This window comes from Bombus affinis, chromosome 8 (genome assembly GCF_024516045.1).
Source record: "Bombus affinis isolate iyBomAffi1 chromosome 8, iyBomAffi1.2, whole genome shotgun sequence".
Taxonomy (NCBI): Eukaryota; Metazoa; Arthropoda; class Insecta; order Hymenoptera; family Apidae; genus Bombus; species Bombus affinis.
In genome coordinates, this window is record NC_066351.1 from 6,202,114 (window position 1) to 6,228,184 (window position 26,071).

Below are 26,071 nucleotides of genomic sequence, written 5' to 3' on the forward strand. Positions count from 1 at the left end.
TAATTGTAAGATCGAATGTTCATATTAAACTTGTCTGTTTTATTTATGTGATCTATCTTCGTTTAAGGAAATTCGTTGTTAGTTGAACGGCTGAGAACTGACGTACTGGATAAGGTATATAAATGAGCGGCATATGCGTCTTAGGACGTTTCGATTCGAAGATGCCTCACGTAGTTGTTTTGTCACAGAGGATTAACACTGTACGACGCACATAATGTAATAAACAAACTCTGGACAAAACAATTTCGCTGCTACGTGCAACCGGCAACCAGCGACAATTTCAAACTTTCTGATACCCCCCTCGACCAGTATAAATAGACGACCATGTTCTCCAAACATAGTCATTCAGTCAGTCGTGCGAATCAATATCAGTATCGAGCCATCGAGATCATCAGTCGAACGAATAAGTATAACGAATCAGCATAACAATTAGTGTCAGTACTGCAGTATCGCGCAATCTTATAGCGAATATCATCGAGTGAGAAACGTTTGCGATTAATTTTGTATTCTACATTTTAAAATATCTGTAAATATAGTTAACGAAATCAACTCATCTCGTTATTAATTTAACCAACAACACGTCTCACCGTCCATCATACAACCATTTTGGGATAGTTCAGGAAGCCATGAATTTAGTTTATTCGGTTGAATGTTGCATATGGTTTGAAGAAGATCACTTAGTGCACTACCCGACATTTTTTTATTGATTTCTCGAAATTTCGAGATCAGTTACAATTTTTTAAATGAGTACTAAATTCTTCTTTTATTATCTTTCTCTTTAATGTTTCCCTTTTTTTTTTTTTTACTTGTTTAGTTACTTTTAAATTAATAACTCGAAGTAAATAAAAATAAAATCAACCTAATCATTCTTTGAGAAGTTATTCTGTTTGGAATATAAGCACAAAATTTTGATAGAAGATGTGTTCAATTCACCACTGTAGAACTCCGCAAACAAGTCGAAAAGCCAGTATAATGTTCTTATTTGAGAAGAACACCGAAAGACACTTCCGCATTAAATACAGGAGGAAATTCTTTAAATCATGTTCCGATAATAGCGCTTATATCCGAGTTGGTTTTGTAAGTATTAAGAACTGCATGAGTCACCAACATGGTAACTGACAATGAGTAATAGGAAGGGCGTGCTGAATGAAACGTTGAAAGCTTGAAACAGTAAGAAAGAGTGGCTGTTTCGTGAACAAAATGGAAACGTAATCGTATGGTATGATAAATCTTGTCAAGATAGCAGAAACTGGAACAAGCTTTTAACAAAATTCTCGGTAAATTATCAAACGTAGTTTGAAAATTATAAATGTTATTATTAGAAAATTTAATCAGTTAGAAATTACTGTTACTTAAATAATTAGATGTTAGTACTAATCGTAATTTGATTTAACGTTTCATTGTAAGGATGAATTAACTTATCGGACGTAATTAGATTCGTAGCTAATTAACTGCACCCTTTATTGGTAATATTAGATAATTTGTCCATCATTAATGCACAGGTGTACAAATTTAATTAACCCGGTAATTTCGAGTTTTCGCTTCGAACATCGCTAATTCCACGGCAAATTATTCGGACTCGTTAATGCGACGTTCTTGCAAAACAATGAGATTGAAATCGTCGAGGAACCCCCGAATATAGTTTGTTGCTTTCGACATCGTACTTTATTACATTCCGTACCTCTCGGGCCGGAAACAACCCCTGAGACGGTTGTCCGTCTGTATAATGCTACTGAAATTCCTTCGCACCCGTGTTTCCTCACGAAAAATCAGATTTCATTTTACGCAGGAAGCAAGTTTGATATTTCAATCCGCTGCAAATACTATGTCATAGGCGATGATGTTATTTGAAGAAGTGAAATATTTAGATTACATTATATGTACAAAAGTAATTTACTGTATAATTCACCGAACCTAATTATGAACAACTTCCGCGCGACCTATATTTGAAAGCAGACTGTTTAACTCATTGTTAATGAGTTCTTGTGGTTGATGCGAGTAATTTTGACAAACAATAATGTGTATTGTGTACACTCGACAGTACGTTATAGTTTTCTACCAGGATATAATTTTTATTCATCAAGTAGTAAAATGATTGCTCGACTAATGTTAATATTTTAAATTGTAATTATTTTAATTTAAGAATGTGCGTATATTACTTTATCCTTGAGTCTCTTTGTACAATAAATTTTACCAATAATCTCTATTAATAACCTCTGTACTTAAATTTTGTATTCTGGGATGTAACAAAATTTTTAATAAAAGAAGGATGTTTCTCATTTTTTGATTTTTGCACCTTGCGATCCGTAAAAAGGGTTTTATCTCGTGACGTAATGAAATCACTCATGCTATCTTCGTAGTCGGTTCGTGGCGTTTCCTAGTACGTGTTTCATGGTTGGCGAAAGGGATGTAGCAGAACGGAAGTCGTATTTTTGATCGCTTTCGTGCTCCACTTTCGGAAAACTTATTGCACCTTCGGTTGTTATCGCAGTCTTGTAATTCTGTCAAGATTCTACAAAACTATCCGTTCGTTCCTTTCAACGACGATACAAATGTATCATCGATGATATCTGATATTATACGAATTCAATTTGCACTGGACCTCGTAGTAAATTGTTAATAATATTGTTCGCCCATACGCATGATGCATGTAGAAATAAACAAGGTAAAAGATTTTAAAGAAGCATCAAATTAACTTTCTATGTTTATCAGAACCTTGTAAATCGAAGCTACAATCGACAACTAATTTTTATTCAAAAATCTATGAAATAATTTGGAATTACAATGAATAAATTCCATTCCACGTAAGAATGAACCTACTCTTCATCACTCATCAATAGAATTAATTTCTTGCATCTATGAAAAGTTTAGAATTTCACTTTGAACCACCAGCGACATAAGGAAATAAATAAAACGACAAACTAGAAAACCGGTGTTAAAGTTGCCACCCATTTCTTATTCAATCTACGAAATAAGTGGGAATGGCGATGAACAATTTCTACACGTAGGGATGAATCATATTCTCCATCAGTTGGCCCATGTATCTCATGATCTTCCGGAACTCATGTCGGGAGCACGTGTCAAGAAATATGTAAGTTACGTCACACGTTGCTCGTCGCCGACTCGCTTACACTAGGAATTCGTCGACGTGTAGCGCGAAAACCAGACGCAGGGGTTTAATATTCGAGTGCTCGCCTCATGGTAGCTGCAGTGAATTCGGCGGTAGTTTGGTCGGTGGACGTAGAAATTTATCGTTCGCAAGTAAAGCCGTTGTGGCGTGACTAACGAAAACGACGATGATGTATTCGTTCCTGGATGGGATCGTCGATTATTACGTTTCATATCCTGGCCAAAAGCACTTGAAGATATTGGCTTTCAATTTTCTGGGGCGAGCTTGTTCGTTTTCGCGGCCGCGGCTATCCCTGCAGAAGTGCATTCCTCGACTTCCTGGCAAGTCAAATAGGCCGGAATCCACGCTGGAATGCGACCAGGTATTTTAAAGATGGGTATCCCTCCTTTCAACCCCGAATAGACGCCGACTAGATACTCAGCTTGCCGAGATTAATTGAAGCGCCGAACCCTGTTACGGGTATTTTAAGTCTCCTCCCCTCGTTAACACCATGAATTCCTTCGTGATACTCGTCTTCTTATTACACGTCACCTTGATTGGAGATTTTTACGCGAAAATTGGGTTTCTTGGTTAGCTCGTATCGCTGGATAGGTTGATTAGAGTAATATTAATGCGGCGAAATCGTTATGTGTAGCAAGTAATCAATAATCTATTTGATATTCTATTAACTATACATTATAATATTATATAATATTATATAATAAATTTCATTATTTAATGCAATTCATTATCTTCTCCACATAATTTACTTTTGCTCCATGCAGCTACTTTTCCTTTGCAGTTGTCTTTCGATACCCTTTTACTTTTCTTCTTCTCTGGTTCAGGGTCAATATCAAATTCTTCATAAATTGAAAAATAAATCTGGGACGATATCTTCGTACATGAACTTTTTCCCTATTACCTTGATGTCTAGAGCCACATCTTATAAGTATCGCCCACTTGTTTTTTTAACTCCATGGTGTATAACGTTATTTGTAGCAGAAAAATTGAGGTCCATCGATCATTTCCAAGATATATGACACCACCTCGGGGAAACCGGTACACCAAAGGTTGTAGCGGGACGTGATTTCACAGCGATTCGGTAAAATCTTGGGAAGAACCATGCTATTTGTGTAACGATACCCAACAGCTTTGCTGGAATACTCAGTGTTGTATCAGCGTCAGTTGACAACGGTCTCAAGGGGTAACGGAAGGCGAGTCTGAGTGCAACATTAATATTCCCGCTCAAAAGAAACTTTGTTCGAGTTTTTCGACGATTTTGTTGGAAACTGTACGGACACGAGGACTTTTATTCGGGATCGCCGTTACGACCGAACAATAACTCAGTGCATGGGCCACTCAATGGTTAAAAACGTTGAGAAATAATAGTTTCATCCGAGGCATCGAGAGTAGAAAATCGCGAACAAAACGGACAGGGAACAGAAAGAGAATGATGAACGTTACGAGCGACAACTACTTAGACTTTGAAAGCCGACGTTACTCACGCTTTTCTATTCGATCCCCAGCTAGTCCCTGGGTCGTTCGATATTGGGCGTATTCGCAATTTTCGTTTGTTCATCGAGCGAGCTCCGCGCAAACATCGAACTCGTAGAATATGCGTACTAATGTAACGACATTACCGGATAAGAGGATTGCGGAACAAGAAAATTCGATGCAGTTGGAATTTTTAACCTACGTTGAAATGGGATTACCTGCGACGTACAATTTAATCTGCGTATAAAACTTTGCGCGAACTTGCGAATCCGACTGCAAGTTGTCCTTCGTTCATTGCTTTCGTCGCGGATTCCGCGATAAACAATATGCTACGTGTCTTTCCTATAGAAGTTCGAAACATTCACAAGGAGTATCGTCCGATTTGTGTTTCTTTTCTGATTCTCGAGCGAAATTTTTAGGGAATCTAATTTAATCTCAATCAAATTGAGACTTAAGATCGAAGGTTTCGACGATAATCGAATGAAAATCGGAAGTCAGAGGAAGGGCGAATTGAATTCAATGAAATTTTAAACGACCAGTGCTCTTTAATCTCGTTAGACAATGGCCGGTTGGATCGCGATTTGTTCCTACAGAAGCGTAGACAAAATTGAATTGGATGCATTTTCGTTGAATAATTTACGTTTAAATATAGCCCGATACTGTGATAAAATATATGAATATTGCGTTTGCTTGTTGAAAAAAGGTGAAGGGGCACAGAACAGCGTATGGCCATCGATCTTAAATTCGACACTTATATAAAGACAAACCGTAAAAAGGTAGAAGGTCTAAAGATAAATCGTTGAAGCTTGTCCGCGAGAAACACGTATATCAAAAGGCGCAATTTACTTCCACCTGTAATCTTTCAACTCGTAACACTTTATTCGGGTAACGGGAACCGGGTGAACGCGTGGCAATTTATTTCGAAAAAACAAAACAACAGTTTAAGTCGTCTGTACCTAAAGAATTATTAAACGTCTTGAAGTTTTCCACAACACTTTTTTATATCTTCTACGTGAATACCGAATAATAAGCCACGGAAAGCGTTCTCAACTTATTATTAATCGAGTCGTTTAATTAGAATCTTGTGCAATCGTATAATTAAAAGTTAATAGAAAAGAATCGATTTCAATTGGTTCGATTTCAATCTTAGCAAATATAAATATGATATAGTTACATTTTTCTAAAAATGTACACGTAAAAGAATAGAACAAAATAGAGATATTAATAAATAAAAATGTTATTATACAGTAAATTACCGCAAAAGATAGCACATTGAAATATCAGTTACAAATATATTATATTTACATTATTTTCAATAAATCGCCTTCCAACATTACGAAACTTTTAAAACATCTCTAACGTTTACCTTTAATAGGTGCCTCGAAAAATATTTCATTTTACATATTCGTCAGGTGAATTTAAAAGACACGTGCGGATATTTAAATTGGCCACGAAATATTGGAATACGTTTTTACGAGTTTCAGCAAGTCCGTAACGAGGAAGAATAACGCGATTTTAATTTGAAAACGGGTCGAGTGTCGGTTTTACGTGTTGCTAACTTTTCTCAGCCAGCGAGACTTCTATAATCCAGCGGCGACATGTGTATACATACAGAATCGTTTCGACTATTATGAGCTGGCGGTACACAATTCTTGTCACGATTTGTCGCCCCTCGATTTTTACCTTTCGTAATTTAAAGACCTCTCTCGAAACTTGCCATGTAAAGGGATATTTGGCAGAAAATACTTTCAAACGAATTTCGTTTCGAATTTCTTTAGGCGCCACCTTCTACCACCTGGTGATAAGGTTAACCAGGGCTATGGTTAACGTTATTCCCAGGAATAAAGGAAACCTTTTGGAACGAATCATTGAACAGAAAAATAAACTGAATCGTCTCTTGATGAACCGCTGCCATGCCGTCCTGACAGAATCGACGCTTATAAATCCGACGTATTCGTTTGGGGCGCAAAGTCGAAAATAGAACAATTTTCCATTCCGCCTTCGAATCCGTAGTAAATTCGTTTCGTTCCACTCAGATATAACGATGAAAACGTCTCTGATCGATACATGCTGCGTGAAGTGATATTTATTGGATCATCCTGAAAGCTCCTGAATTTCCACAATCCTTTATGTTGAATAAATAAATCTCTATTGAAAATCAATATCGTTCTCTTCTTAAATAATACAAAAAATTGAATATACAACGTCTACCATTTACATAAATATGAGGGTTATTTTCACAGTTATTTGGTAATGGGAAAACATAGATAAAATGAGATTACGTTATTACGTTGATGATAAAAAAGGAAAAACTTTCCTTTTTTTCTTCCTTCATAGTAATCCTAAAAGTCACTTTAAAATCATCAACTTTTTTGGACTGAATATATCGTTTATTTTTTCAATCGAACGATATTGAAACTAGTTCAACGGCTTATAACATTGTAACCTTGAAATGACCTTCATCCCCAAATGACCATCCCCAAGGGATTTCTTTACAATTAAATGCAAATTAATTATAGATTTTTTCTCAGTTGCTTTTCCTTTATTTTTAAGCTTTTACCTTCAACAAAAATGAAAATAATATAGATGGAATAATATGGATGGAATAATATAGATGGAATAATAATAATATAGATGGAATAATAATAATATGGATAATATAGATGGAATAATAATATATAATGGAATAATATAGATATAGACTATATTTAGCAAAACTTCTTAAGAATTATGGATCTTAATTGGCGAAATAAAAGTAAAGGAACACTAAGGTTACACTTACAATTCATATTAAAATAGTTTTAGATTTATTTAATAAACGATTTCTAGGATATTCGTCGATATACATTTGCACGCGTCTCAGTACTCTCTTTGTTTCACCATCTTCTATATTACGCTGCCAACGGAACAGTTACATCCATCAGTTTTTCGAGACGCCGCGCATACACATACTTCCACACATTCATATTCACATACGTTTGTCACTACTACGCGGTTAATCTAGTCTAGCACACAAAATTATACATATCTCAATAAGACTCACGGCTACACATTTCTGTAGTTTCTGTAATGTCTAACATCGAGAGCTCATATTTACAGTATCACAGCAGAAAATGTAATGTTGGGCCATGTGCAAAGATCAGGACAAAGCCCAACGGTTCACTGTCAGCTAGTATGGAATGACGTGGATTTGGATATGGTTGTTGTCACAAACACTTCGTCGATTTCACCAACGCAAGTGAGGTCCCTATGTAGATCCGTTATGGTTGCATGGAGCGGTTAGGCTCCCTCCGATGACCCAACCGAATCGTGTCTTTTGCAGGCACAAGTCGGTATCGTTAAATTGATTGATAATTTGTCCGACACATAGGGATGCTAGTGTTGGTCCAGCGCTCAATAAGATGTCGATCGGGCCAGGCCTGTGGAATCTTGGATCGGCTAGTTATTTTTAGTTAGCTAGTTATTTTTATTAGATCGGCTAGATTTTCGGGTATTTGGATCATTGAGGGATCTACGGGTTGATCCGGAACCAATGTCGTTATTGCCGGTGTTACCAAAAACGTCAATGTACGTTTGTACGTGCCTTCCATGGAGGTTATTGTGGCCGTGATATAGCGCTTTGCAGTCGTCTTTAGGGTATCACGGGCTCCGATTGGGATCGAACATCTCCCCTGCTTTATGTCGAGTGATTTGACCAACTTTTCGGTCATAAAGTTCATCATTGAGCCGGTGTCTAGTAGAGCCCTACATCGGATTGGTTGTGCCTTGTGATTAAAGATGTTCATTTGGGCTGTGACTAACAGGTCGTGACGCACTGAATCAGATGGAAACGTAACCGGTTAGTCGGCCTCTTTCGAAGTTGTGGGCTTTCGTTTTCATTATTTCCTCTGTCCTTGAGTGTTAGATGTGGGTCTTGGAGTAAATTTTCGATCTTTCTGCGGAGACGAGGGTGGTGTTTGATTATATGGTGGTGTTGACATCGGCCCGGAACCAGTGCCTGTATCACATTTTGTCGGTGTCGACGTCGATGCTTGTTGTACGCAACTTAGATGACGGCTTACCCGCATTACTAAATCGTCATACTGATCCGCTATATCGAGGCCATGCGTATGTTCCTCTTCGTCTAATTCTAGTATCTTGTGTTGATTGGCTTCGAATCCCGTCCAAACTTCTTTCAACCGCTTCTCAATGATTATTAAGTCAGACTCTCCCTGATGACTGGATTCTTCGTATTCGTCCAGTTGTTTCGATAAACGTGTGAGTTGATCGATATAATAACCTTGGATGCGACGCAAGGCGGTGAGTCTGTCTACGCTTGTCATTGTTGCCGCGGATTGCACTGATTATATAAATACTCGGAGATACTCGTGGGTTAGGCTACGATGTCGAATTATAATGTCTTTCACAATCGGGTTCAAAGTGTTCGACTCGTATAGGTATTAGCAACTTGTCGAGTGGTGATTAAGTTTTTGACTCTTTTCGAGTTGGTGTTTGACTCTTCTCTCGATGAGATTTGACTGACTGTCTGCTCTCATGTAATTACGGAGGAAAGCTCGATGTGGGTGTGATTTTTGAACGAAAAAAGCGGATTCGTTGTTCACATTTTTTGTTAGGAAAAGTGAGGGTAACGATCCGCGATGCCCATTGGTTATAGCCAACGTTAATGAATGAAGATAGAAGGAGGAAGCCTCCTACCAATGTGGCTCGTGGCTGACTTGTTCATGGGAAAAACTCGCGTTTTTCGTTAGGTTTGTAAGAGCGCACAATAAACCTAAGGATTGCTCTAAGGACCATCCATAAACCGAAAATGCTTACAGGATTAAGTTAAAAGATACAGTTTATGGTGGGGCCTTAGGTTTATTGAGGGTCTGAATGACGGTATGCTGGCCCTTGGCGTCCAGACCACGAGGGACGTTGCATGGACCATCTCACGCGACGTAACACCCATATCATTCTTCATATTTCTCTTGCTTTATTTATCGCGCAAGCGCTTCGTGGTTGAATTGCAAAACATACAATAAAACATGGCCAATTACTTATCAGTTTTATTCGCGGAAACCACGTAAACTAAATCATCGTGAAAAAATATATTTGCAAATTAGGACGAAGACTCAGAAATGGATTCATGTGTTGAATTTAAAGAATTTCTTTTTAAAATTCTGTTATGTTTCACGAAAAGAAGTTAGTTTGTATTGTTTACGTTAGAGCTCGCTTTTTAAATAATGTACAAGGGGAAATTGCTAGAGTACTTATGACTTTTTAATTAAACGCTTATGAATCACATAAATAGTGAACGAAATGGAATTTAATAAACATAGTGCCACTGTAATTAACTAATAAATTTACGTTCCAACAAACATAGACACGCGGGCATGTAACGTACAAGAGACATTTGTTGCAACTGCAGCGTGTACATTAATTGCTTCACGGTTTAGTTCGCTTTACATAATTATTCCTGCAATAAAATATCAGAGTAATTGTTGCCAGCACAATAATACGGTTCCCATTGCGCGATCGTTAACGAACTGCAAAGCGTTCACGGCTGTAAGTACTGTCTTCCATAAATTCTGAATGACAAAGATACTGGATACATTTCGATACGAATTGATCGTATTGTAATTTGTAGAATTGTAGAATTGTAGAGATAACGATTTAAACAAACCGTTCTATAAATTACATTCAACGATCGTTTCATATTCAACCATTTTTCATGATTCGTTTTGCACATACAGTTTTATCAACGATTAATATCAGAGTTTATCTAACGTTTATTGTTTTCGAACGGAATGAAGGGAAATTTTTTCTCAGGGTGAAACTAATCGAAGAATTCCATAAATTCTGTGAGTCTTGATATGACGAAAAATTTTATATATAACTCTTCTTAACTCTTCATATATATGCTTCTTAATTTTGCTTTGTTTGAATTATCTTCGAGTTTTATCTTTTTATCATTGGAACATTTCTTAGCTTTGAAGAGAACAAAGAATTGTTATTGATACGCATGATTTTTCGGTGAGCGTGCATAGATGTTTGTAACTGGCTGTAAATATTACGTTATCATGCGAGAAGGAAAATTATCATAAATGAAAGAAGGAAGAATGCAAAGTTTGAAAGTAAAGAAAGTTCAATCAAATAGAAGAACATTTTCGTTTGTTCACCGGTTATTTGAGAATTGCTCGCTTTACGATCCGAATAAACACTTGTATTGCATTCCCTCCTTCCTTCCTTACTATGCACAAAACTTCTGATTTTCCCCTGCATTGCGCGCTTAGCTTTCGCTTCACAATCCAAACATCTCCTACTAATTTCCTGATTATGAATAACACGTAGCGATCATTACAGCCATCCGATTTATCGTCGGGAAATAACACAATATTCAAAATATTAATATAGCATTCAAGCAATTGATTATTCTGTCGACCAGTCGATTTGTACACAGGAATATTTAATTTGGTTATAAATGCTTAAATAACGCGAATCTCATAGCAACGTGTATATTTCGTTTGTGCTAATAATTATCCCCCGATGTTATTCGTGAAACGAACGTAATAGGTATTGGGCTGGCAACTAAGTGATTGCGGATTTTGGCATTAGGTGGTAATGCCAATACAATGGCTCACGAAAATATTCGAACGCCTACAGAAATATTCGATGCTACCTTTAATGTATTATGCGTATATGTATACACACGTACGAAATACGTAAAAGTAATTTATAATAAATGTTGAGGCACTTTCGTGAGTCAGTTCAGTGTTTGCGCCTAAACTTACCACATTGAGAACAGAAAAAAATTCACGTAGACAACTTTCACTGCCCGCAGCGCAAAAACAATAGTAATTCTTTACATCATTCGACAAATGCCCTATAATTTCGCGTCCAATTTCTCGTCAATTCATCGGATCGTTTAGTTCCGTTTCGTACTCTTCTTCGCGTATGCAAATAATTGAGATCCGTGGAACGCGCCGGTCTTCCCCTATCCCATCGAGAAATTATGCCATTATCGTGCAATTTTTTACCTCGCAAGATATTTCACAAGACGTTTAAGATGACGCGTTGCGTCGAATTTGTCGGTTTGGCGATTCGACGAACGAGCCCCGTCGGGGAAACGATTTTAAAGAAGCCGCGCGACGGATACGATTAAAAGACGCAGGGTAAAGAAGAAAGGAAAGAAGCGATGAACAGAATGGGCGAAAAGAGCGCGAGACATAGCAGGAAGAAGAGGAAGGGAAAATGATTGTTATTAAAAGCCACGAAAGCGCGAGCTACGAGTCAATCTCTCCCTGGCCGGACTTTTGCCCAGCGACACGGAAAAATTTCGCTGCTCTTTCGGTCTCGCGCTTAAATCGTGCTCCGGGCACGTACATCAAGAGCTACGACTATTAAGGAACAAAAGGCGGAAAAGGAACGAGAGCAGAGGCGTACTCAGAGATATGGAGACGAGGAGGCTGGATAGAGAGAGAGAGAGAAACACGGATGAAAATTAAAGAAACGGCGAAAGAAACTCATTGTTAGAGTGAAGAAAATGAGAAAAACACGGAGAACCGAGTAGGAGGCGACTGTAAGGATAAATATTAAATGGAACTGCAGAGGGGGAGAGTGCACGGTGAAATGTTGATAGAGATGGAGATACAGAACGTTAATATAAAATGTACTCCGAAAAAAAGGGGGAAGAATGAAGAAAGAAAGTCATGGCCGTGTGCCGGAAAAGATAGAAAGAAGAGGATGGATAAAAACTCCGAGATGGTTAGTATGAAGAAACAGATATATACGCGGGAAAAAAATGTAACATTGGTGTTAGCGGGAGAAACGAAGACATTCGATGAAATAATAGTATAAGCGAGACAGGAGAAACGAAAAGGGAGAGAAGAGAGTGTAGAAGCTATAAAGTCTGGCCACGAGAATTTCATATTCCCCTTCTTCAACGCGTTTCCTCCAGCAAGGGGGAAACTCGGGAACCAGAGTGAGGATCTTAAACTCGAAAGTTTACCCGCTGAAGTGGCTACCTCGCTACGACCTATGCCCTTGCTCAGAATTTACAAGTTCTTAAATCCTGCCACCAGCGAGAGGGTTGTTCGAAGGTGTTAAATTCTTCGCGAATACAAGTTTTGTTTCTCGTATCGTCGATAACAACGGTAACTTCTTTTAAAATCGTTTGAAACGTTCCTTCTCTAAATAAAATAGCAGTCGATAAAAGAACTCGTTACAGAAACTGATCTTCTATCATAAATGACACGCGAATATGTATGCGTTTATGGAAAATTTAAGCGTGCAAAAAATTCGTAGAGCTCACGTAATATAGAAAATGTACGAAAAGAATATCTAAAAAGATCTTGTTTACTTACGTTGGTAAAAATATTCAGTAATTTGCAGAAACATCAGCAGTCTAATAGTCATAAAAGTGATAAACGTTTCAAGTTTGAGCCTAGCACACTATTTACGAACTTCAATCTGCGAAGCAAAATTAAACGTATAGCAATAGACAACGTAAGATCTAGCATTTCTGATAGATGACGACGTTGGGCGATGCAGAACTGGGAAGAAGAGCATTGGCCGATGATTGATAGTGAAAAATACGAACGTGTTTGCACGTGGCAAAGCCATTAAGGCGACCAGTTAAACGAGTGTGCCTGTTTTACGAAACAAAAAAGATTCGCCAGCTTCGGCCATCAATAAGACGTTACATCCAATATGCGCGCGTTTTTCGATAGACGTTTAAGATTATTTTGTCATTTCGTCCCGTGGTGTGAAACAGGATAAAAATCGATAGAAAAATGAACGGTGGTTCACACGAATCTAGCATTAAAAAATGCTTCTACTGTTCGATTTATGGAGTTTCAATTAAGAGAAACAAACCGACGGTGACGCGAAAAAGCCGTCGACTAAATGTTTTCTGTTTCAAAGTTCACTTTTCGCTCGTTGCGAATTCATTAACGGCGAATTATTAGTGGATAAACGGTGCTTTTGGGATCTGAAACGCGTAGATTTGGTAGCATGATCGATCGATGAATTATCGCTTTCGCGGGCGCAGTCAGATAATCGAATAAATTTGTAACTCGTCGAGGCTTTGAAACGTTTACCATTAATAGTATATAACGAAACGATTCATAGAGTAATTACTAGAGTCCAAATGCACATGTAAATTGTAATTTTTACGGATGTAAGCGAATAAATAAGATTATTTCGCCTACTAAATATTATAATGAATATCATACTTTGGATCTATGTATTTCTGTATATTATTGTGTCGTAAGCTTTTTTGTTCTGGCTTCGTACGTATTAGAAAATGTTTACAATTTTGTACAATGTCTTTGCCTTTCGAAAATACTCTTTATTTTCTGGTACGCTTAAAATTTCGTAGCTTTTCCAGCTTAGAAAAAGGGACGAACATTACAACAAGGTTCTACAATAAAACAAATAGTCTTTTTGTCTTAACAGTTCCTAAATCTATCACCTATTACGGGAAGATACGGGAAATCTGGTTTTCTCACGTATGATGCTTCCCGCTATCAACTTTCTCTCAAGGACGGTTAGCATCCTTTTCCAACTACCAACACAGAAATTAACCGATTAACAGCAACGTCCATTTCTTCCTAACTTTCCGAATGAAGGCTTTTCCTCAACGAATCCGATGATCTCGTATCCTTAGACGCACCCCATCATAGTTTTCCTTTGCAGCATCATCATGACGGAAAGTCAGTCGTTAGACCTCTGTTGGTAGTCAGCAGTAATAATTTATCAGAGTTTCTCGACATCTTCAGCAATTCATCTGAGGTGGATAGGTCCGCTACTGCTGGCTGTGTGTAACTCCGCTGGTGTGTGTTCCGCTGGCTAAGATAGGTTCTGCTGCGAGTGTACATTTCGCTGTTGGGATACTGCTGCTTTTCTTCTAATGTAAGAATCGTGGAAGAACAATCGGACTACGGTCACCGGGATTTGAACCCGGGTCCCGAACGTTCGTAACCTAAGGTGCTAACCATTGCGCTGCCGTCGTCCGACTCTAGTTGTGTCAAGTAGTGTTTAGTAGTGTCAAGTGCCGTCACACATCATCCGAACTTGTATCGTGCATCGAAACGCATCGACCAGAAGTCGAACTTGTAATCATGAACCGCTAATAATAATTGCGAGTTCTACGCAAAGTGTTAAATATACTCAAGTGTTTCTTCCGCATCTATCACGACTTATCCACCTCAGATTATATACGAATCTCGTACTTTTTCCTAATTCGACTGTATTTCTCATTATAGTATATTTTCTATTAACTATTGTTGATGAAGTGAAGCTGTTATTAATTATTCTGGTTGACTAAAACGGAAGAAAGCAAGATGCCGTTTTGATTTTGGTGCGACGTAAATCGTTCCCACACTGAAGTTCCAGAAACAGATAAGGAAAATTTAGTTAGCTCCCATCTGGTATCAGATCGAAGAAATAGTATATATAGTTCGTATAACTAAATACGTGACTGCACATTATAATAAATTCAACTTACTGTCGTTGGGAATTCAACTGTTTTCCACTTCTCACGAAGTTCAACGGAAGATAAAGGATAGAGTACATAAAGTTTCAGACAAACGACTGCTACTAGCAACCAGATACATTTTGAAACAACCACGCGTGTTATCTTGACACTGGTCCAAATGTAAAATATGTATAATAAGAAATATTTAAAACCGCATAAAAAGAAAGATACATCTACGCGCTATTACAAATATGGTACAAAATTTCAATAAATTATGTTTATTGTAGAATTTGTATAATTTTCAAGTAAATGTTTCATATTCATTGAAAATCTGAAGTATTTTAACTTTCAGTCATGTCTCCATATAATTATACTCTATACATATCGTTGATTCGCTACAAGATCACCTATTTTAAAATATATGTATCGCCTCTAAAAGTGAACAATTTCATTATTTTATCTAAAAAAAAATTATATTATTTAACAAATAGAATTTCACAATTCAAAAATTATTTCAGCTCTGCTTTTAATAGTAAGATTATTAGATATTTTCAAAACTCAAAGTTTATTATCTAAATCATAATAGAAAGAATTGTTTTTTACCATTAAATGGTCGTGTCTGTAATTTCCTGAAAAATGTATTCTTTCTAACTACATCACTTTTTTATCAAACCAACAACAAATAATAGGTCGTTTATCCTGATTTACTAATGTTACACATAACAAGTAATGTTTAATTCCACAAGATTTCCAACCTTAAAAAAGCGACAAAAGAAACATCAAAATTATTTGGCAGACTGTAACAGGTTTTTATCGCGCTCGTTGCGCGCCCATTGAACTCCAAATGATTAATTGACGATTGAATTAACGCGGCGTGGAATACAATATTCACACGGGAGTGTGACTTCATTTATTTTGTCGTTCTCAATTATTAACCAATTAGTTCTTTCGCTGCACGACTTCTCGTGTTTAATTTCCTTCTCCTTCTCTTGGTTGTATTTAATCGAACATTTCTATGTATACATTTATTTTTTTTCTGCTTTCTTTCGCCGTTTTCTTCCTCGTATGGCCTTTGGCACACGAAATTACGCAACACACAGATGAAAACTTCTCGTTGGTTCCCGCAAACTTCCGCGGCTACAGAATACGCCGCAAAAACTTTCGCACAAGAATTCTGAGCCAGTCGGTGATATAGTACAACGGACTTTAATTTTCCTAGGGCGCGGCGGTACTCAAAATTTCTATCCAAGTTTTACAATTCAACGGGACCGCCCCTTCGGCCAGTAACCAATGTGAATCACGGTGAAACAATCGGAAAGTTAGCGCTGGTAACTACCCCAACCGAGAAAATTACGTTCGCAGCGAAACTTCTCTCGGGACAGCAGTATGGAAAAACGTCGTTGTTGCTGCAAATTGAACCATACTGCTGTGCGACAACGTGCCGCGGATTACGTGCCACTTTGATAAGGTTTTAAAACTACGCATAAGTATTTGGACACCTGGTGCAATTCGATTAAAATGTTGAAATTTTTATTGTGTTCAACGTTACGACAAAATAATCTGCCTCCACTGTTAATTCTTTATTTTTCGCTATCACTGGGATCAAATGTTCTACTAAATTTAAATTGAAACAATTACATCTCCATCATTTAAATTATACGTTTATCTTCAATATTTCTTTATTTGTAGTAATTAATGTTAATTATCCTTTTTATCAATATCTCCTAACTGTATATAGTCCTTTATGATAACATCAATGCAATACAATACAATACAATAATTGTATATTTATTTTAACGAAAAGCAACGATTGATATCTGGCACTGGCGTATCAAAAACAAAGACTATATGTTCTGTCTGTATATTGTTAACACTGTTATAAAATATTGCGAGGACAAGAAATGTGTGAGGTAAGACAAATGAAAAAGATAATTTAATTCAAACGATGAGCGAATGAGTAGTAGAGTAAGCCACTGTAGTCCCACTATAACTTGAAATATAAGATGACATCCACCCACTATATAAGGGCAGTCCGAGCTCCGGCATATCCAGAGCGTCGTCTCAGCTCGAGAAGTGACTAGGCAAATCAGACAAAATTTTGACGAGACTTTCGGAAGATGGAGATCTTGCAACGTACGAATGATCGGTTCCAAGAAAAGATTTGTGTCAGGGTGGTGCGAGTCGAGACGCTTACTACCATTTGGGTTCGCATAGAAGGATGGTCCAAAATAACCGAGACGCTCAATTGGAAGATGCTCGTGCAGCCTATGGCGTACTGGCCGAAGGCCAAAAGTTTGAGACCAGGCATGCTGGTCGCCATGCTAGCAAATTTTGAGGGTGCTAGCTTTTGGGACAGAGCTATTCTTTTGCAACAAAAGTTTTATTCGGTTGTTGCCACGGAAATTTGCGAGGATGGTACCATGGACCAGGAAAATCCGCCTGTCAGACGTGCGCGACCAAGCGAACCAAGCGCTGAGACACTGTGTGGCCCAACTTTCTATGTTGAGACGGTCAGGATGTCTGAGGAACATCGACCCTTCCCCAGAAGATGCAATGACCGCAAGGTTGCTGTTAGACCGAGAGCCGGAAGACCCCCCAAGAGACATGGTAGCACACTGGTTGGAGCTGGGTTACCTCGATCCTGAATAATCGCTACTCTTGCGAGATTCTTTTTTTGTTTGTTATATGTATTGTTTTATATATATATTTATATTTTTGTATATATATTAGTATTATTACTGAATAAAAACTAATACAAATTTCCTTGCAATTCATACGACAAGTCTTATAATATTAAATTTCAGATATCTTTTAAACTAATCAATTTTCGAATCAAGTACCTGTATACTCTTTTGTAGGGAATAAAAAACTTCATTGACTGACGTCTAAAAAATGTATTGTACTATTTTGAAAAATAAAGACTACTCTGAAGGCTCGAAGGTGCATCCACTTAGATAAGATCTGCGACCCTCGATGTCCCTCTCGAAATAGGACAAGTTCTATCTGAAACTCTTTTTTCGAATAATGTACAGTTTAGATTTTGTGATCCATTAAAATGAGACATCTAATATATGTATGACTTATTTATATATGGAGGCAAGATCATCATAATTACATTATTGAATTAATTTACGAATTAAATAATGAATACTATGTTATGAATCTGAATACATATATGGAAGTTACAAGATATTTATTGGATATACTTTGTAAAATCACTAACCCTAAACCAATCATAACAGAAAGTCACCGTTAACGGTTACGTTCCGGTAAGTCTGTCAGTTATTGCTGTACAGGCACGTCTTTGCAAGCCTTTCTGCTGTCCGTAGAGCAACCACACACTATGGCAAACCTGTCAGTTTAGTTGAACATGGCATCGAGTGACGGCAGGACATCTTAACGTTACTAAACTTATTATTAGCTACAAAAAGGCATGTTAAACGTAAAATAAAACGAGATATAGTGAGTGTAGAAAGTATTCATACCCGCTATAAAACAGAATAAATTTTCCAAAATTAGTCCAAACGACTTGTTCTACCTTTTTCTTTTTTTTTTTTTTTTGCGAAGTTGGAAGGAGTAGTTTACAGCATGACGCGCAACGAAAATTTTGAAAAAGTTGCGATTGGTCGGAGTCGAGAAGAAAAAAATAAAAATCGTGTTTTACAACTTTTTTATCTGTGCTTGTAGAAAACTTAAGAAAATGACCTAAAGAAAACTTAAACAAGAAATTTTGAAGATTTATGTCAGTTATATGTATAATGAAAATTTTATGTATCACCGTATATAGTGTAAAGAATGGCTAAAGAAGAGAGAAGCTTATTCACATCTTGTTAAATGAATTACGGTTTCCACCTAAAGATTGGCATAGTTATTTACGCACGAATGAAAGAACCTACGTAATATTCCCTCTTTGGTTATTCCATTAATTAAAAAAACAGGTACTGTTATGAGAAACGTCATTTCACCGTACGACAGATTAACTACGACTCTAAGATTTCTTGCTACTGGAAGAAATTACCTCAAAATTTTCAAGAGTAGTACCACCTGAGACTTTCCCAATAAAGATTATTTAAAGATACGAAGAAAAATAATTTTCTTTTTAGTAAGATTTATTACTTTGCATATCAGTATTAAAATTAGATACAAATGAGCTTGCGGAATTTTCCGAAGTGGAAGGATGTACTGACATGGCAGTTGCAAAGTACACTTGTTGTTGGTAATATTGCATTGGTCTGAGTGTGGGAGTTACTGTTGCTCCTAACAAATTAATTGGTGGGACATTTAAATTGCTTATTTCAGCTTGAAACAAATGTTCTCTGATATAAGTCTTTGTTGTTTAGACAGACCGCGTAATTTCATGACAACGTTTTTTCCACAGATATTAAAATGAACCTTTTCATTTGATAGACGCTTAAAATGATTTTTAACAGCTAGTAGTACTTTATTCGTTATTCGTTACGTTGATATCTATAAACTCCTGTTTGGTTGTGTTGGATGATTGTATTCAGGTATAGATACAGAAGTTAATGGAATTGATTCTGACGAATTATACGGATAAAGTGATTGGCCGACATCCGCGATGCCACATCAGAAATACTCGTACTATATTTCTGCAGTACATATATTTCGTCCTTTTTAGTTTCCGCGCACGAAAGGAGAATGGAAGAATGAAGCCAAATTTGTTTAAGAAAGGTGGAACTTTTCGCTTTGTTTTGGAGTAATCGATGGGAAACATGTTGAGATCATTCCTCCAAATAGTAACGGGTTGGAATTTTATAATTATAAAGGTCAACCAAATTAATACATAATTATAGATCTAAAAAAAATATCGATATTGTTGTAATAGTAAATATGTATTATACAATTTTTTAATTAAATCGGTGCAGAATTCTTACTCTCCTCCAAAATCGAGAAAATAAGAAAGATGGATTTATTGCATCAGAGTTTCACACAAGAGACTCTAGTACGAAAAGTTTGAATCGAAGAAATCTATGAAATACAGCTAATACTGCTGAAAAAGAGAATATTTTGTTAGTGATTATTGTAAATTACTTCATAAATAAAGGGAACATTCCTTGTTTCGACCGTTCGCGGAGAGACGCGATCTCGAAGAAGCGCGTCAAAGGGAGTCGTAAATTCCCGTTACGATTCGAATAATCGACGCCACGAATAGATCCATCCCCTATTTCGATTAGGATAATAGGGGTGGTTGAGTGAGTATAACGCTGATTTTAACAGTTTATAATATATATGTTGGGTTCACATTATGATTAGGGTTAGGGGCGTGTAACGAATCTTCATTTGGATTAAACATTGTTGTTATGCAATAAAGAAGATATTTACTAGTACAAATATGATTATTAGTACAAGTGTGGATATTGCAGAATTGACAGGTAACTGCGGTGATTAGACACTAATGACAATGGTTTTAGGTTCGATAACGGATCCGCGGTCGACGGGATAACAAATGTACTTTCTTCCAAAGTCTAAGTCAGACTTGATCTACTTGTCTATGGTACAAACATTACTAAACTAGCTCTTTGTTAAAACGTAAAATATTCACCGACCATAAAGACGCTATGTAACTCGCTAATGAGAGAAAATGACTTCCCGTCATGATGATGCTGCAGAGGAAAACTGTGGTGGGGTGTGTCTAAGGATACGAGATCATCGGATTCGTCAAGAAAAGTCTTCGTTCGGAAAGTGAGGGAAATTAACGTTGCTGTTAATTGGTTAATTTCCATGTTGGTGGTTAGAGAAGGATGCTAGCTGCTCATGAGGGAAAGTTGCTAGTGGGAAGCGTCGTTCGTGAAAAAAAAAATAGATTTCTCCTATCTTCCCGTAGTGGGGACAAACACTGTTTGTTTATTTGAAGGACTTTAGTTAACTAAATCTTAAGATTTGTAACAGGTCCTCAGGCTAGCTGAACATGTACTGTGGAGATGCGTTGACATCTGGTAATCATCTTACCCGAAGAATAGGGTCTGCGTGTGGCGAGCCACGGGAAAGCGTTTATTGTTGAGTGCTGCTACAACTATTTCTTTTTAAGGAGAGCTATACTACTACCTCATACCTTTGTTAGACAAAGCGTTCATCCTTTGAGCGCGGCTACGTTCGGCGACTAGTTGTCGCCTCGAGCCTAAGCTCAATATCACAAATCTCGAACAAATATAATCGGATTGAATGACGACAATTGCTTAATTATGGCTATGATTAGAATCTAGATTATAATGTTAGAGGATTTTCCCAAAATTCCAAAGGAAAGGCTTCAGTGTCCTTTCATCTCCGAAATATATATTTTTAACAATTAAATAATTTCAATATTGGATACCATTGTGTGTATGTCGACTGCCAAACTACGAGTGAGTACGGTCTGAGACTCCTTTCGTGTTGGCGACTGTGATGACTGACTATTACTTCTGTGAATTAACTGTTTGTTGCTCTGTCGATTGACTGTCTTCGACTTGGCGACTGTGATGACTTGACTTCTTACTGTTACTCGATCCGTTATTCGATCTGTTACTCGATCTGTCACTCGATCTGTTACTCGATCTCTTACTCGATCTGTTACTCGATCTGTTACTCGATCTGTTACTGACTCTTCGCTCTCATGTCATTACGCAGGAAAGCTCGGTGTGGGTGTGAATCTTGAACGAAGAAAGCGGATTCATTGTTCACACTTTTCGTTAGGAAAAGTGAGGATAACGATCCGCGATGTCCAATGGTTATAGCCAACGTTAATGAATGAAGATAGGAGGAGGAAGCCTCCTACCAATGTGGCTCGTGGGTGACTTATTCATGGGAAAAACTCGCTTTTCCCGTTAGGTTTGTAAGAGCGCAGAATAAACCTGCGGATTGCTCTAAGGACCATCCAAAAACCGAAAATACTTGCAGGATTAGAGATTCCTGTAATAATGTTACTGAATAAGATTAAGTTATAAATATTACGTTAAAAAGATTCTGTTTATGATTGTTCTTTAGATTTATTGAGGGTCTGAATAACGACATGTGGACCCTTGATAACCATACAATGAAGAAAGTCGCACGGATCATCTCACGCGACGTAACATTCCCCATTCAGCAAAATAATTTTATGACTGGATATATTTGCTATAATGTACATATAATATTCATAAACAATTAAATTATTTTATTTAACTTGCCTAAATTATGTTTTTGTCATCGTCGCTTTCAATATTTGATCGAGAATTTTGGGGAATAACTTGATCATTCGAGAAATTCAACAGTTTAAAATAGTATGATCCTCGTTCATATATGTAATCTGTACCTCCATTTCGACGATGCTTTCACATTTTTTAATCCTTTTCGATAGCAGCTTCAGATGTTATTTATTTTCTTTACTGCGTTTCTTCTAATCACAGAAGCATCAAGCTTTTTTAATTTGATTATGAATTTCGAATACGCTTTTTTTCACACGATTTTAGCAATCTTTGAGCTTCAAATTCAATAAATACGGTTCGTTTTTGTAAATTTCGACGAATTCTTCCACTCATTCTTGATGGATGGGGGACATAATTTCGTACATTCATTATTATTTCGTATCTTATTGTATGTTTTGATTACGCGTAAATTGTGAACTTTCATTTGCGGCGTCCCAATAATTAACAAACGTTGGTACACACGCCTTGGAGTATCTGTACAGACTATTTTGGCATAGTCATATCGAAAGATTTTTCATATTTGCTCCGGTTGCCTTCACAGGCCAAAATAACTGCACAGTTTATCATACACACGTACTTGCGCAACCGTGTCTGTGCAGTCATAACTGACAGACTTGCCGGGATGTTTGTAGCCGGCTTTATAGAATGAATGGCGTATCCACGAAATTTCGTGACATCTTCCGGCTTCGTTTCCTCGTCGCAACGATTCAACGAGCAACGAAGAAATTATATTCACTAAATAATTTTAACGTCGTTTGTCACGTATCAAATAACGCCACCGCACAAGTCTAGAAAAATAATTTACATTGTAGTAACAAATAGGTGCCTTTGAGAATACTTCTTTCCTTTCCGACCGTTATGAAAGTTTTCGCTCTTAAAATCGACGCGCGAACCTCTGTCCCGTGTAATTGCAGCAGGCTCTTTTCGGCAGACTTGGGCGAGTTTAAATTTCCTACGCGAAGGTGCGACGCCTTTTTAAAAAATCGTAATCCTCGTTAAATTACTTCCTGCATATGCGGACCTATTAAAGGGCCGCAGTTACTTTAACTTTGACATTGCATGACTGCGGAGCCCGCAACTCACTCTGAAGCAATTAACTTGAGAATGCGTCGATAGAAACGCGTCGCACCGCGTATGAACGTGTTTGTTTTTGCAGTTAACCAATTAACGCGTGTCGAACATCCCAACCGAAGGAATCAATGAAATTGCAATTAACCGTCGCGTGGTATAAGTAGATAATACCCAGGTGCAACTCCAGAGGTTCGCAAGAGGAATAGATGAAACATATCATGGGGAATCCTTCGTAATCGCCACTTAATTGCCCTCCGTAGGTGCTTCCAACAACGCGAAAACACTTCGGTGCTTGCTGTATTCCTCGTGTTTCCAGTTTCGCTGAATTTCTCTGGACTAGTATAAATTCTTGCGTACAATATCTTTTGTAAAATATCGTTGATAAATTAGGTTACGATTTCGATTATGAATTGTTTTTATATTTGAAGATTGCGAAAATTATGAAGAAAATAGTGATGAAATACATTTTTATTATTTTTTATAAAAGAGTAATTTTACCAATCATTTTATCGTGTTATAACATGAATTCGTCCTGTTTTTATAAACATATCGCATATATTATACTGGACGAATTTATGTCACAACCCAATATTATTATTAAGTCATTTCATTTATACGATGTTACATTATAAGTCATATTTCTTTTTTATACGAGAAGAATTTTACATTCCAATTCATTTTTATGCCTTTCTCGCGTGATCTTCATTTTGAGATCGAACGACTGCTTTTTGACCTGATTAACGATAAAAATTTTATTTTCACACACCGCTGAAGTGTCAGGATTTTGAGTTGAAAGCTCGGTTTATCGAGCGTCGAGAGGTTTGAACGTAAGAATAGATGGTAAAATGTAAAATCCTTTTTAGGTTATGCACTCTTGAGAAGCACATACGTTTAGATGCATTGCTTGATATACGGGGTGTTCATAATGAAATTCTCGGCCACATTTCATTCTTATGTTTATTACGGTATTACTTTACGCCATTTTTCAAACATTTTATAGATTCGTTGGAAAGGCCTCCATTTTTCCTACAGTTTTTCATCTTCCTCGTTCTGCCCTCCCCACGTTTGTGACACATTCGAGCTACATTTTATGAGTCCGGCTTTCTACTTTCAATTTCATATTCTTTCTACGCCCGATGAATGTAGTGCACAACATTCAAGGATGAAATACTACCATTTTTCTCTCGCGGTAGAACATTTCAACACCTTAAATCGATTGAGCAAAATACACACCTATTCATTCTCGAGCCTCATTATCAAAATTCAGTTCAGTTCAGTCTTATTATTCCTATCATTTTCCAAAACTTATCTGCATTCGTTCATCATGTTTGTTTCGTCTTACTTAGTCGACCCAATGAACGTGCTCCTAGCCTCACTCTACGGAACCGATGAATTTGACGAAAATAAATATGTGTCGTAACACATCCACGTGGCGTCCAATTAATTTCCCGCTTCTCGCGGTTTCTTGCGTATCTGTAGTTTCGCAGCTGCGCAAAAAGCCCCGGCGCAGTTTATAATTCAATGACTCGGTAATTTTACGTTCAACAACTAAAAGCATTTCGACCGCATAATAGTTTCATAATTGGAGTGCCTCCGGCAAGGGAATTTTTAATCGAATTTTGCAATTCCCCTCTGTAATTCGGTGCCTTGTTAATTCGATCGAGACGCCCGCGAACCCGAACGATAATCGAACAACGAAAAGAAAATCGAACGAATGAATAAACTCGGATGCGCACGAGGAGAATCGCGACGCGTGTTGAGGTATTTCTCGGGGCGAGTCGAGGCGGTCGACATCGGTCGCTGTGTATTTAGGCTGGTCCATGCTAAATTTAAATCAGTTCGTAGCGAGGCCACCGAACGCGATACTCCACCATCCCATCGATTTCCCGTAGCTGTCTGAGGTGTCTCGCTGTTCGAGAATCTTCTGGGGCTGAAATCGAGACGCGGTGAATATTCTTGGTTCGTTCATATTCGAATTGAACACACGGTCAGTAATGGAAGGATGAAAGGAGCCGCGTGTTCCGCGGTGTATGAATGACTGCAAGTAATTAGGTAAGTGTCTCTTTTGCTTTTTGGTTTCGTGTTTGGAATTCGTATTTGGATATATTCGTGGGATAATTGAAGTGAGCTTCGAGTTCTATGTAATAGAAAATACATATTTCTTGTTATTTTATTAGTTTTATCGAATGAAATAAAAAATTGTTCGTTTGAATCTACTCGAAGTTCATTTGATGTATAAAATTTTGTACTGTGATATGTAGCTACATATTTGTGGTATAGCTACAATATTAAGCAATTATATAATAATAGATATTAAGATATTAAGAATAAAGAAATAATATTTCTTATTGTTTTATTAGTTGTATCAAGTGTAACGGAATAACGTTCGTTGGGTGGAATATGTGAATACAGTTTTATTCGGATAGAAACGAAATTTCATTGGGCCGCGATTATATTGTTTGCGATTTATCATGCAGAAAATCTGGTCTCGATGTTGACGCAGATTAAAAGAACAGATCGGACAAAACGATTTCACTTGATCGCTGATACAGTTGGTGAAATTTCGCTTGAAAAGAATAACGTTTTGTGCAAAAAGTTTCATTCGATGTAAAAGCGAGATACACCAACGCTTTGTTAACAAAAAAAAATGCTCGTGGCAGATTCATGACACGCGATATTTAACAAAAAATTTTTCAATATAAATTTCATCTAACAACGAATAAACGATTCACCCTCAGATTACTTTTATTTGGCACAATC

At 37.3% G+C, this 26,071-nt stretch overlaps 1 protein-coding gene across 3 annotated transcripts in view; it reads left to right on the forward strand.

Annotated features, from left to right (window-relative positions):
* The window catches only part of LOC126919632 (glutamate receptor ionotropic, kainate 2-like), a 148,761-nt gene that overhangs the window by 43,918 nt on the left and 78,772 nt on the right, over positions 1 to 26,071 (forward strand). Inside the window, exons 1-2 of one of the 3 annotated variants that reach the window (XM_050729107.1) lie at positions 24,872 to 25,072; positions 25,150 to 25,363. The exons of 1 other annotated variant lie outside the window; for it this stretch is intronic. The gene's annotated coding sequence lies outside the window, so the exon portion shown is untranslated. Of the gene's footprint in view, positions 1 to 24,871; positions 25,364 to 26,071 lie in introns of those variants that run through there. One more of the 3 variants, XM_050729106.1, reaches the window with a different exon arrangement.